Here is a 15,574-nt window from a genome sequence, read left to right as displayed (position 1 = left end):
ATACATATAAGCACAAATATATATACACACATTTATATAACTGATGACCTATGAAACAAAACAACTTCCCCTTAATGAAATGCTATCTTAATGTCTCTTAATCCACAAAATATTTTCTCACTTTTTAGTGTAAAAGATAAAATTAAGAAAGCTGCTTCAAATTGAAGTGATTTAGATAGATTAAAATAATTACTTGTGTTCAAATATCAAGGTCTTAAAAGTTGAAAGAAAAAATATACTATATTTCTTTTTGTTAAATTTGAATTTACTTGTCCAATGAAAAGATATGATATAATTGACTCTTGTCAAGATGTGTCTCTTCCTTGCAATAGGATTGAAAAAACCAATGAAACAGCTTACTACGTAACACACATTCTAACCAAACAATTGTAGTTCTCCTTTAATCTATGGTGTTCTACATGAACGTTACTGAGTGAGCATTTGTCGAGACATGCATGAGGAAGTACAAGTTTAAGCACTCTGCTGGAAACGGCTTGAACTAAACTTCTAATAACAGCACAATAAGGAGATGGCTTATGATTTATCTGTAGCTATTGTAACAACTGCAGCTGAGAAGTTATTTTCACAAGAGAAGAAAATAATTGGGAATGTTCCAAGCTGCGCGTAAATTTTAAAATTACATTTACTTCTCATTCCATACAATAGATAAAGTGTGAATAAATACGACTTCTTAGTGAAATGCTTTTTCAATATATTTCTCTCATCTCTCTATAGTCCAAAATATTCTTTCATATTGTAAGAGATTCAAAACAACAAAGTAGTTGCCTCTATATACATATTATAAATGTTAAGAACTATATAATGGTAACATAAAAAACTCACAACAAATATTATACACTTATTTACAATCATATTTAACTTGTTCATTTACATGCGGACATAGAAAGACAATATACTGCACAAATTGTCTTGAGGGAAAAAATTCTTCTTATAGACAATATAGGTGTAAACACACCACTAGGCCATGAATGATATCACCAGACCATAGAATGTGTGTGTTTCTGTACTATTATGCTTCATCAGCTATGTATACAAACCATCATACATGGCCACTAATAGCTAGTACCAAATGGCATGTTTGCTATGTGCAAAAAGTTTTGTCAAGCTGGAATATATTAATTAGAGGCACACTAAGTAGCAATGAATGAAATAGCTATGTACAGCGGTATTTAACTTGTTCATGTGCAATCAGGCATGGAAAAGCAACATGCTATACAAACTGTCTCTGTATCAAGAGAGGTGCAGTGAGACATGAAGGAGAGTGGGGATAGGAGATTGGGTGAAGTATCCATTTGTGCACGCATACACGCACACACACAGAGTGCTTTCAGAGCCCAGTTTCGATGAGGTGGGCAGGTTTTCTCAAGAACTGCATATTGCCAGTCATCCCAGTTTGTTGTCATATCCTCTGTTGAGGTCAGATTTTACCACTACATTCCATGTCTTCTTTATTCAACTGTTATCATCTATACACACATCACATGTCAGCACAGTTTTCTTTTTTGTACACTACAGCTGATTCCTCTCATACCCAGTTTTCCACTCAGTACATTTATATTATGTTGTTCATGCACACTTACATTACGTATTTAACAGTTTTCTCAAGTCCTTTGCATTCAAAGCTCATGTTCCACTACCATGCAGCATTGCAGTCCTAACACAAGCATCATACAATCTACCTTTCACCCAGAACGAAAAGAGGTTTGTTGCCTGAACTTTCTCCAACCTGTTTTATACTTGGTAATACACTTTCAGAGAAAGCACTCCCTTACAAATTACCATCCAAGAGAGTCTATTTCTGGTCTATTGTACATACTGCTCAAGTGCATCTATAACATACAGAGCTTACGTTCTCCACTAGTCTTGCTGCAATTCCACTACATCTGAGGTATCCATAGTTTACATAGCGTGCAGCATATGGAGATCATACTTATTTGCATTTCAAGCAAAGAAGTTACCTTGAAAGTACTAAGGGTTTGTCTTCTTTTCTATTTACTATAACCTTTGTATTGGCTAAGTTGACACTGAAATTTCTCAATCGTAGGTTTAGCATATATACATCTATATATCAGTAGATATATATACACACATACATAGAGATAATGATGCAGATAAACACCATTAGGCTTGATATATCATCACCATACATGTCGCTAAATATATTCAGAAGACAAACATATGTACAAGTATATATATATATGTATATATATGTATGTATGTATGTATATATATATGTATGTATATATACATTGGATCATCCCACTGATAGTACAATTTTTACAATTGCATGAACTAAAAGTCAGAGTGGGATGGGATAAACTACCTGCATCAACTTACTATAAAAGCAGGTACTAATTTTACTTTGTACTTATTCTTAGTGCAAGTTTTGAAGAGTGCAGTTCGATTTTAACAGTTATGTTTTCAAAGCTATAAGTTCAATAAAGGCAAAAACGCAATGGAAAGTGAGAGGAATATTAATGCAGTATATGAAAACAAAATACCATCATAATTGTTGAGGAACTAGCAGAGAAGCTTGGATTTGGTCATTCAACCATTCATTAACTAACACCTGTGTGCCATCAGAAAAATCAGCAAATCGGGTCAATAGGTTCCTCAAGCTTTCCAAGTCTAATCGCACGCAGAGAGTGAATGTGTGCTCTTCTTTGCTGTTATGTCTCACAAATGAACCTTTATTTTGGACCAAATAGTGACTGGTGATGAGAAATGGGTTCTCTATGAAAATGTCAAGCACCGAAGACAGTCGGTAGGGAAAGGAGAAACACTGGTACCCAAGGCTAAAGAAGGTCTTCACCCATGTAAGGTGTTATCTGTTTGGTGGGATAATGAAACGTTTAGTCCACTTTGAACCTTTAAACCCAAACCAAATGATAACAAAGGAAATCTACTGCAAGCAGCTTGAGTGGCTTAAGTCAGCGCTAGAAGAAAAGCGAACATCCATGGTTTCAAGCATCAGAATAATGCTCAGCCACAAACTGCAAGGGCTGCATAAAGTTGTGGGATAGGCCTGAGGTCTTTGTAGGCATTGGTGGTTAGAGACCCTGTTCTTGGTTGTGGAGCAGCTAATATTAATGTGGTATATCTAGGTTGTCAGTGGTCAATGGTTTGAAGTTTGCCAGAAAGGCAAACCTCTGATGGCAGCAATAAAATAGTTCATATTTCCAGTTGATAGATACTGCAGATAGGTGGAAAACATGCGGTCTTTCATGGAGGCAGAGCTAGCAACTAAAGGCCTTGTCGATGATGATTCATTTGATGTTGGGAGTTTATTACTGGAGGTCACATAGTCTACAGAGGAAATGAGACAAAGAGATGGAGTTCTCTCTATCCCTGCATTTAAGCAAGTACATAAGTTATGTGTGCCTTCTCTTGGTGATGTCATTGGATGGTGTGAGGTTGGCTCTGTAGACTACAGCCCTTGAAAGGCAGGATCCTCTTAGAGAACAGCAGGTAAGGTTTTGACAGTTACAGGTTGGGACTGGAGGTTGTGCAGGTGTATGTTTGCATCTGCTGCAGCATGCAATGTTAGAGGTGATATTATCTATGCAAGAGTAGCTCACCATGATGTTATGGGAATTAAAGAGTTTATAGTACTTGTTGCCCTTGGGAAAATGCTTCTTAATCAACAACAGGAAACTTCTGGCTATGCTTGTGGAAACTTCTAAGTTAAATGGAGGGTTGAACCAGATTATCTTTCTGGTTCTCTTCAGAGGAACTATCCTACATGTATTTACATGCACACACACACATACACACACACATATATATATATATATATATATATATATTTATATCATCATCATCATTTAACGTCCGCTTTCCATGCTAGCATGGGTTGGACGGTTCAACTGGGGTCTGGGGAGCCCGAAGGCTGCACCAGTCCAGTCAGATCTGGCAGTGTTTCTACAGCTGGATGCCCTTCCTAACGCCAACCACTCCGAGAGTGTAGTGGGTGATTTTATGTGCCACCGACACAGGTGCCAGACGAGGCTGGCAAACGGCCACGCTCGGATGGTGTTTTTTTATGTGCCACCGACACAGGTGCCAGACAAGGCTGGCAGACGGCCACGCTTGGATGTGTATATATATATATATATACACATACTTACACACACTCTCACCAGCCTTGCTTCTGTCAGCTTCCAAGTCCCTTCAATGGCCCATCAGACACTATGGCATCACCAGATTCTTGTCCAGTCATGCAATCTAAGAATTCTCCTTTCTAACACATCTGCTGTCATTAAAATGGCATTTCTAACACCATGTGACCAGCCTTGGCCAATAACAGCACATTTTTCAGTAGCCATCATGGACTTGCTGTATTTTACCAATTGGTAATCTGAAGATGAAGGAGCCAGATTTCTGTAAGAAGCCTACATGGAGTCAAAATCAAACTGTTTTGAATAATAATGTAACTCCTGCTAAATATGTTGAGTGCATTTTTTCTTTAGTTTGTCTGCTCACTCATCTATTTATATAAAACATATACACATACAGCATATATATATAATATATATTTACACACACATATCTATACATATACATCTAATATATAAAACAGATGTGTGTGTATTCACTTTTCACGTGAAAATGTCTTCACTAATTGCTTCCATATTTGGGATGCAGGAATAATTTGACTTTGGACACATGTTTGGCTTTTGATTTGATTTTTTTTTATTAAAAATAAATAATATTGCTTTATATATATGATTCATTTCTTTAAAAAGGTTCCTCAATGTCAACTTCCGATATTGATGTAGCAATGGCAAAATTTTCCGTTTTCATTTGCAAAATCTCACTATTTTGATGTTTTCATTTCAAGTTTTGATTCACTATTTTTAAGCAACTACGATAAATTTCTGAAAGAAATATTTACAAAGTTCACAAATTTAAACATTCGGTAGAGGAGCTTTTATTTATATGACTTTTTCATTTCATGTTTATTTCATTCATTGTTCGCAATGTTCTCTCTCCCCCACTCTTTCTCTCTCACACACACACACAAAACAGTCACAAATACATACATGTTTTTGTAAGTACATTTGTATACATTTATGTATGTATGTTTGTGAGAGAGAGAGAGTCAAGGAGTGTGTTGTCATGTATTTGTACATACATAAATACGTATGCATACATCTTTTTTGTATTATGTGTGAGAGAGAGAGAGTGATGTCTAAGTGGCATTCACTCTCTCTCTCTCTCTCACACACACACACACATACAAAAAAGATGTATGCATATTTATGTATGTACGTATACATGACAATACCCCTTCTCTCTTTGCCTCTCTCTCACACACACACACACAGCCAGTTCATCTGATGCTTGATATTCTGTGTGTATGTGTGTGCATGCGTGGGGTGTTCCACAATTGCTATTTATTTCAATTACTATCGTGAACATATTCAAGTAACTCATTTTTTTCATTTAACCCCTATTTTAATTATCGAAAAAGTTTCCAAGAACAATGTTCTCACACTCTACAAGACGAGTCGGGGTAGATGCAGACAATCGGTATTCTACAGTGAAGACAAGTACAGGTAACCAGAGTCAATGTTGAATTCTGTAACTCTGTTAACTCTATTAAGTATGTTTGCAAATATATAAACAAAGATTTAGATGCTGCAACATACACTCTTATGCAGAATGGCAGTCAGCAGGTAAATAAAAATGATGAGGATGCGCAGTATGACAGAGGAAGACATATCAGTACCAATGAAGCTTTCTGGGGCATCTTCAATTTTCCCACTCATGCAAAGCACCCAGCTATCATTCATCTGAGAGTCCATCAAGAGAATGATCACAGGGTTATCTTTACAAAACAAACAGCCTTGCAACAAGCACTTTCTCCAAAAGAAAGTGTCTTTACTGCCTTTTTTTAAGTTGTGTCAAGTAATGAAGATGCAAGAAAACTCCTTTACCCACAATTACCCAAGTATTACACCTGTAGAAATAATTACGTCTCCTTTTGCATGAAGTACGTGGTCCCAGATCATTCCAAGATTAAAGGAGGATAGATCATGTGTGTGAAACTTATAGAGAAGCATAATAACAACAATGTTTTTTTTTTTGAAAATGATGAACATTGGGACCTTTCATTGACTGAAGCATCAGTATCAGATTCTCCAAGGAAACTCCGTAACCTTTTTGCAATTATACTGAACATGTGTCAACTTGGCAGTCCCCTACAGCTTTGGATGAAACATTGCGAGGACATGGCTGAGGACTTAAAGTATGCAGTTTAACAGGCAAACCCAGATATCAATATTCAGTTCTCTGAAACAATTTTTAACTAAGCACTGATTGAAATTAAGGATCAAGTTTTGGTCATGGGAGGCAAAAATTTGCAAGAGTCTGGCTCCAGATTGCCAAAAGCAAACTGTCAAATTAGTGATTTAACTTCAAGCGACATAGCAAGAAAGACAAATAATGACATCACAAACCTGGCTGCATTTGTGAATGAACATGAACCTAAACTTTTTCCAGAACAACACTGTGCATATAAAATTTTTCATTATAATTATTATTTTTCTTTGTATTATGAATTCAGAAATGATTTCCCAATTGAAGAATAAATTCAATTTAGAATAACAAATTTCTATAAAGCAAATATAAGGAACAATTTCATTCCCGGGCATTGCCAAGTTCAGAATAATTTTTCCATCATCTTGGCTTAACAGCCCTCACCATTTGTTTTTACTTTTTTATTGTTTTTACTGTTTTGTTCTTACTGTTCTGTTCTTGTTGCCACTTTTATCCTCTGCAAAAAATCCCAAATTTTATTTAATTTGCTTTGCAGGAAGGACTGTTTCAACGAAGTCGCGTCTTGTCCATGCCTTCAAAACGTGGAGTAGTTGAAACAGGGACAACTGAAGAAGGGGAATATTCTTTATGTTGTATGTCTCGTTTCTCTGTTTCTTTTTTTTGTTGTTGTTCGAAAAAAGTTCGTTTCTATATTTTTGTTTTTATGTTTTCGTTTCTTTTTGTGTTTAACGTTTTTTGATGTCCTGTACCCATATATGCATCTGTATATATACATATATATGTAGGTATGTACATATATGTATGTATATATGCATATATTTATATATTATTTATATTATTATATATATATACACACACACACACATAACTATGCAGACAGACAGACAGATATTTTACTTATTTCCATCATTAGACTGCAGACAGACTGGGGCACCACCTTGAAGAATTTTAATCAAACAAATTGACCTTAGTACTTGTTTTTTAAAGCCTGGTACTTATTCTACTAGCTTCTTTTGCTGCTTGTCAAATATATTCATTTTGCATACATATATATGCACACACATGCACGTACATCTGTATATACATAGATCTACACACGCAATATACATATATACACACACACACACACATAAACATACACACCTTTATCTACTTTTTCCTACTTGCATGAATCAGATGGAGTTTATTGAAAGAAATTTTTCTACAGACAGATGCCCCTTCTGTCACCAATGCTTATTTGTTTCCAAACAAAGCAATATTTCCCTATAAAGAGACGTTTTTACAGAATGGAAATGAATGATATTCACTTACAGCAATCACACAATGTCAGGGCAAGAAGACAAATATACACACCCACTTACAATATATATATGTGTATATATATATATATATATACACACACTTACATACCCACACACAAATGTATAAATAATGGGTTTCTTTCAGTTTCTATCTATTAAATCCACTCATAAATACAATTTATCAAGGTCAACAAAGTTGGACTGAATCCAAATCCAGGTGGTTGACAAGTAAAATTCTTACCCCCTCCCCGCCACATGTCTTTAAATATGTATGTATCTATACTTACATACACACATCCACATTATATACAGAAAACACATCTATATATATATATATATATATATATATACATACACATACACACATATACATACGCACACATACATACACACACATTCTAGAGAGACGAAAAGGTACACAAGTCGATATAGATCGATATACATAAACACACACGTCAATAGGCGCAGGTATGGGTGTGTGCCTCAAGCCATGCTCTGCATGTGTGTGCGTGTAGTAAAGAAATTCACTTTGTTACCTTGGGGCAAAACGTCTTCTATAATAAACCCTTACACAACGATTGTGCACCCGGTTAAAAAAAAAAAAACTTGAAGCATAGTGTGTGTGTGTGTGTGTGTATCCTTGTTTACATGTTCGCTGCTCCGAAAACCACGAACTACTAGGGGTGATATTAAACAAATTTTCTGCTGGCCTTGCACTCTCAAAAGATGCGTTGAAAAACAACTAAGAATAGCTTCAGGAGGTCCATTTGGATGAAAATATATGTCTCAATAATATAATCATCTAACCCAAGCAAGCACGGGAAAAAGTTCGTAAAAACCGAATGAACGAATAGACAAATATGTCTATGTGTGTGTCGTGTTTACGTGTGCATGTTTACATCCCTGTAACTTAGTGGTTTAGCATAAAATGAACAAGAGTAAGTACTCGGTTAAAAATAAGTACTCATATCGAATTAAACCCTTTATGATAATACTCCAGCATGGTCTAATGAAATAAAAATGTAAAATAATAAAATTATGCAGAAACACACACACACGTCTATATATGTATATAGCCTATATATGTACCTATGTTTATATATATAATAGTAATAATAATAATATGACAACAAAAGAATGAATGAGACCTCGATATTATGTAAAATAGAGGAATTTATCTATAAATATAATATGTGACAATTAGTTGGTTGTCATAATAAAACTCAGTTTCGGAAACTGGGGCTAAAGTCTGCTGCAGACTTCAGCCCCGGTATCCCATATTGAGTTTATTATGACAACCAACTAATTGTCACACACACACGTGTGTATGTATATATAATGTGTGTGTGTGTGTGTGTATATATGTGTGTGTGTATGTATATACATATATGTTATGTATGTATGTATATTTATGTGTGTGTATATATATATGTGTGTGTGTGTGTATATATGTGTGTATATAGATAGTGTATGTATATATATGTGTGTGTGTATATGTGTGTGTATATATGTGTGTGTATATATGTGTGTGTATATATGTGTGTGCATATATGTGTGTGCATATATGTGTGTGCATATATGTGTGTGCATATATGTGTGTGCATATATGTGTGTGCATATATGTGTGCATATATGTGTGCATATATGTGTGTGCATATATGTGTGTGTGTGTATATATATTTATATGTGTGTGTATATATATGTGTGTGTATATATATATATATATATATATATATATTATATATATATATATATATATATGAGAGAGAGAGACCTTGGTGTGCGTGTTTGTACACACAACATACACCACCACCAACTGCTGTTTGCGTCTACAATCAAAAGTTGTCATTATGTGCAAAATAAAATTTAAGAATAAAAATAATCACACACAAACGAAAAAGACATAGATCAAGTAGAAAATTCGATTGAAAACAGTCAGACGGTAGTAGCAGAACGTAGGAAACAAAATAATAGGCAATTCGATTGAACTTATAAGAAACAAATAGCTTTAACAGTATACTATCATGCGAACTAAATATTCTATCATGTTGCATTCAAAAACTGTTTAAACTATAAAATTATCAAATGATTAGCATTTGCACTGAGATCATTTTTCGATTTGATTTAATTTTTTTTTATATATAAATCAAATTGTTGGAAATATATTTTAAGGGCATTTCTAATTTTTTTTTCTTAACCTAATTTAGATCGAAGCACTCATCTTTTACACAAAACAAATCAATATCTAATTAACTAAGTTGCATCGGTAACAAACAGTATCGTATATTGAAACCAACCAAGGCAAAGTGTAGGGCTTAGTGGACTATAAATTAGGAATGTTTTCAAGCTAAAATACACTGCTACACGTGTGTATACAGACACAAATATATATATATATATATATATATATATATATATATATATATATATATATATATATATATATATATATAGATAGATAGATATAGATAGATATAGGTAGATAGATATATAGATATATAGATAGATATAGGTAGATAGATATATAGATATAGATAGATAGATAGATAGATAGATAGATAGATAGATAGATAGATAGATAGATAGATATACATATATATACACACACTTATTCTCTAAACTCAAGTTTGTAATAGATTATTAGATAAGTGATGCAAGTTAATAACTACAATTAACATATGCCATCTATTGCAATACAAACTGAATACAGACTAACATTAAATAAAGGTACATGCATGTGTGTGTGTATATCTATATATATATATATATATATATATATACATACACATATACAAATGTATGTACGTACGTATGCATGTATGTATGTACGTATGTGTGTGTTATTTACGACATTAGAAAAAGAAATATTACATTTTTAATTGAATGTATTTGCTCGGATCACTATGTCGGATACAATTTTTTCCCGAATCAAAATTTTCATACCCTCTTACAGAAATTTTTATGAAAAAGTTTTTTTGTTTTCTTTTAGGAAAGAGAAAGAACGAGAGAATTAAATATAACTCGTTGCCGTGAGTTAGTCATGTTTGCTTGTTACAGTGGCTGATGATTCTACATAAAACAAAATTAACACCTTGACCTTGTTTGGGAAGCTGGAACTAGATATTACAAAGTTCCCAACCGGAACACAATGCCAGAACAATCCCAAATACCAACATTTGATAATTGCCAAAACTTTTGCCACGAAAATACATCTACCTATAGATGTGTAACTTGGAATGCCTGTGTAAATACAAATTACATCTAAATTCAACGAGAAAATTTTCAATCTTGCTTGAATTAAAAAAATAATAATAATTAAAAGAAAAAAAATCAAAAATAAACGTTGTTAAGTATAGAAATTTGGATTGACATAGAAGCTTTGCAAATATGAAGTGCATTTTATAATTAAGATTTTCCAATTTTCCTTGTTAGCGTTTCAAATGATACAGGAATAAATGAGAAGATGAAAATAAACAATACTTTTGATTGAAAGATACAGAATAATAGTTACCTTATCAATTAAAATATGTAACTTGCTATAGTATATCAAATGCATTTTAAGATCAACAAGTTATAAAATACTATGAGTGGATTTTAGATTTCATATTGATAGCTGAATATTAAACGAGATGATTTCACACAAACAGTACTTTCTCTATAAAAATATAACCAAGTTACAGTTTAATGATACTGGTTGGATTAAAGCTCGGAATCTAAACGATTAAACTAAATACTCTTAATGCATATTTAACCAGGCGTTCTGACGCTTCTGTCACCACGACATAAAAACGATGTCTAGCACCTTCCCCAATTTCCATCATATCGTCTGCTTCCATATCGTTAGTCAATGTCACAGTAAAAGTTTGTACTTTCCCCTAAAACCATTTAAAACAGCCAAATCTATTCAGAAATATAGAATAGTTAACAAGCCGCACATATAACAATACATCTCAATTAGGTTACACATAAAAAATGCTAGTAAATACAATATTAAATAATAGTGACTGTTTTAAATTTATTTCTTTATTTTTAACCAACAACGATTTGGGACAGAAGGATTTAACGTTTACGGGGAATGTGATTTGATTGCATGACTATAATGCCTAGCTGAAAAATGTTAACAGCGAATGTAAATTAGCTTCGATCGAAAATCGAACACCAATATCTATTGAAGCTACTGAATTCGTAAGGATACAAATTAAGATTTCCAACATTCTTTATAAAAGTCTTTCATGCTTCAAGTACCTTTTTTCTTAGCTACAAACAACACCCAAGAAAAAAGTAAGCGATGTTCAAAGTCAACAAAACTACAGAATAGTAAGATGATAAGCAGAAATTTGAGAACGAAAGAAAGGCCCCACTAAATTTAGTCTTGTTTGGAAACAAAAAAAACTATAAGAAATTACCAGATAAAACAAATGTTAAGCAAAAACAAAAATTAAAATACTTTTACGAGAAAATAACGTCCAAAAAAAGAATCAGAAAACAAACAGGATAAAAATATCAATGAACGTATGAATGCGTTGTGTAAGTGCACATCACTTAACTCGTCCATGTTATTCAAGCTCATCCATCCCACCTTAAGACATAGATACTGACATTTTGTAACTTTTTTTTTTCGTAATTCATATTTGCTTAAATCAAAGCTATAAAATAGAACACAGAAGTCTGGTGAGAAAACGTATAACAAGTCTATAATCCTTGGATGGAGTTAATGCAATGAGACTGGTTTCTGCTGTACGTTCAAATCTGTTACAGGTGTTTGTTAAATGGAACTTTTAAACCACCATTCTACATTGGATAAGTTCGCTTAAATGTGGGGAATAAATTTGCATTTCAACTTCATAAAGACTATAGAGAAAAGTATCAGATCTTTCAAATAAAGTTTCTTTTTCCCAACATTTTCAAAAATTTGTACCGAAACTCGATAAACGATGAAAATTTTCCATTGTTATCTATTGTGATTAGAGTTAACAGTTGTTTCCTTGATATGAGAGATGTTAAATTTGAGGAAAGAAATCAATGTAGATTATGCCAAACAAACATTACAAAAGACACACCTTTGTTGACAAAAGCAAGTTTCTCACAAAATATTGACATCTACATATTTCTCAAGAAGTATCAACATATAAAACATATAAAAAGGACATTTGACAACTGTCATTTGCAACTTACGAAAAAAATTCTTGTGTGTGCCTAAGTACAGCATAAGCATTTTACATATGTAATAAAGGATTTTCACATCTAGCGAGTTGAAAATTTGATCAACTGAGATTATTCAAGCAATTTGTAGGCAAAACTTCCTGAGAACTTTCAAAATGTAAAAACAAGAAATTACTCCAATACAAACGGTTAACCGAAATTTTTTGGACAGTATAAACAAAAAAAAATTGGAGTGGATCCAGTCTCTAAAGTAAACCGGCGAAAGCAATTGACAGGCTTCTGTAATATCAATTGTCTTAAAAAACATTCTGCTCTGTTAGTATTACTAAGAGTGATCATTATTTAAAGAAATAAAAGGAATGTAGTGACACAGATAATATCAACAGTAAGACTGAGAAAAAATACACCAAGAGAATGTTCTGCAAAGGATCACTACAATTTGCCTATTTCTAAACGTATTGTCTTGCCAAGTAAAATGTTTTGCTGAAAAGGCCTAAAACCAGAATGTGTCCCATGGCTTTCACCAGTTGACTTTAAACACCAGATCCACTCCAATTTGCACTATCTGTATTGTCCAAGAATTTCAATCGACTGATCTTATTGCAGTTATCTCCCTTGATTGCTTAAATGTTTAGACGCACTTAAATGAGGTTTTACCCACTAATAAATATTTCAGATGACAAAAATGTTTGTAACGAACATGTGGGATCATGCCGTATTTAGATTTGATAAGAATAAAGTTTCCGAGGTATTTACTCTCAACCATGTTAATAAGCACATTATCTGACAGATATTTTCTGAGTTGGAGTTTTTTTTTTGGGGGGGGGGTTAAATAGTTACTAATGACAGTTATAAAATGGATGGTTAATGTGGGTGAATACAGAAACTGAAACTATTTAAGTGATAAACATAGGAGTAGCTGGGTGGTAAGTAGCTTGCTTACCAACCACATGGTTCCAGGTTCAGTCTCACTGCGTGGCACCTTGGGCAAGTGGCACCTCGGGTCGACCAAAGCCTTATGAATGGATTTGGTAAAGGGAAACTGAAAGAAACCCGTCGTATATATGTGTGTCTGTTTGTCCCCCCAACATCGCTTGACAACCGATGCTGGTGTGTTTACGTCTCCGTAACTTAGCGGTTCGGCAAAAGAGACCGATAGAATAAGTAATAGGCTTACAACGAATAAGTCCTGGGGTCGATTTGCTCGACTAAAGGCGGTGCTCCAGCATGGCCATAGTCAAATGACTGAAACAAGTAAAAGAAAGATAAAGAACTGCAACCACCGTTGCAATTAAATTTAGTGCTTAAAAATCATAGTAATCAAAATTAATTTTTCCCTATCAAATAAAGGAGTGATAACATTTATGATCGAGAAGTTAAAAAAAGTTACAAAAATGAAAAAACAAAAACTTTTTAACATTTTGTAGTAAAGGAATTTCGACATACTACCAAATAATTGGAGATTTCTAAAAAATAAAAAATAATTTTAAAATTTGAAATTAATGTGACTGATAATTTACAAATAAAGAAAATTTCCGGAGGTGGCGGAGAAAAACATTATGTATTGATGTGCAGTAAAAATAATATTCTTATATATAAAGTAATTAAAACTGGCTGATATGACTATCAGACAATCGACAACATAATGGCCACAGTGTAAAAGATTGATTTAAAATGCGACTATAATTGTATATATTGGTCCCCGTTGTAACCACCATAGTGACTTTCATCTAAGAAGCGATAAACAAAACACGTGCTAATATTTATGTTATTAAATGACAATAAAGTGACGATAAAACAATCAAAACTCAATGAGGAAAACTATTTCATGTTAAAACCATAGACACTGACAAGAAAGCAGCATTTTTTCATAGAGAAGTCAAGAGTTAACGTTTTCAAATGACAGGTGTAAATCATACAGGTTTCTTACCTTTCACTGTTACTTTCATGATGGCGCCTTTATAGTCATGTGACTTATTCTCACAACATTCAATCATTTAAACGTTCTCGCACCCACCTTCTCACTCATACATATATTGTGCATGTTTTCTAACATAAAACTACTTTCTTTCTATTTGTTTTTCTCTCACACACAACTACACATTCACTTTCTGTCTCCCTTTGTCGTTTTTTTTTCTCTTTTCGTCACCATATTATCCCTCCCATTTTCTATCATTTACACTTCTTTTCTCATCCTGTCTTTCTCTCCATGCATTTACTTATAATTCATTTTCTATAGTTTGCGCTTCAGCTTTATCTAAATTTGTAATCTTGTTTTCTCTCCTTCCATATATTATTACGCTTTCTGACATTCTGAAATTATATGTAATTCTCTGGGTGTTAATTCAAGTAAATTTATCTACTATATCTCTCTATTCGGTTTTTCTTTCTCTCTCCATCAGTATCTTACTCTCTCCACCTCTATCCCTACACAATCCATTCCTTGCATTTTAACCAACTTCGAATTAAAAACACCCTCATTTATAATGTGTTCACTTGCTGTAAATGAATGACAACTTTACAAACTTGTCGCTTTGTGAATTTTGTGTAGTGTTTAGAAGTAAACTTCCGGGTTGGAAACAAATTAAAGATATAGTAAAACATTTTGTTTCAACAAAAAATCGAATAGCATCTTGAAACAACTTTAATAATATGTAGCAGGTAAACTTCGCATGAGTTATGAATAAGTTAGCGGTTTAGTGAAAGCGAGAGAGAGAGATGCGTGTTATAGTAATCACTTCTAAGAGTTCAAAATGAAAACTTTCAGACGATCAACTTACAAACATACAATTATACATAAATATGAA

The 15,574-nt window shown here is 33.4% G+C and overlaps 1 protein-coding gene across 5 annotated transcripts in view; it reads right to left on the bottom strand.

The window, feature by feature from the left end:
• The window catches only part of LOC115232614 (dystrophin), a 744,226-nt gene extending 729,383 nt beyond the window's left edge, over positions 1 to 14,843 (bottom strand). For all 5 annotated transcript variants that reach the window (XM_029802603.2, XM_036512501.1, XM_029802605.2 and 2 more), the window contains exon 1: positions 14,698 to 14,843. The gene's annotated coding sequence lies outside the window, so the exon portion shown is untranslated. The remainder of the gene's footprint in view (positions 1 to 14,697) is intronic.
• Between the last annotated feature and the right edge of the window lie 731 nt (positions 14,844 to 15,574).

Source organism: Octopus sinensis, linkage group LG2 (assembly GCF_006345805.1).
Source record: "Octopus sinensis linkage group LG2, ASM634580v1, whole genome shotgun sequence".
Classification (NCBI taxonomy): Eukaryota; Metazoa; Mollusca; class Cephalopoda; order Octopoda; family Octopodidae; genus Octopus; species Octopus sinensis.
The sequence above is the reverse complement of the archived record's forward strand: the minus strand, read 5'-3'. Positions and strand labels throughout refer to the sequence as shown.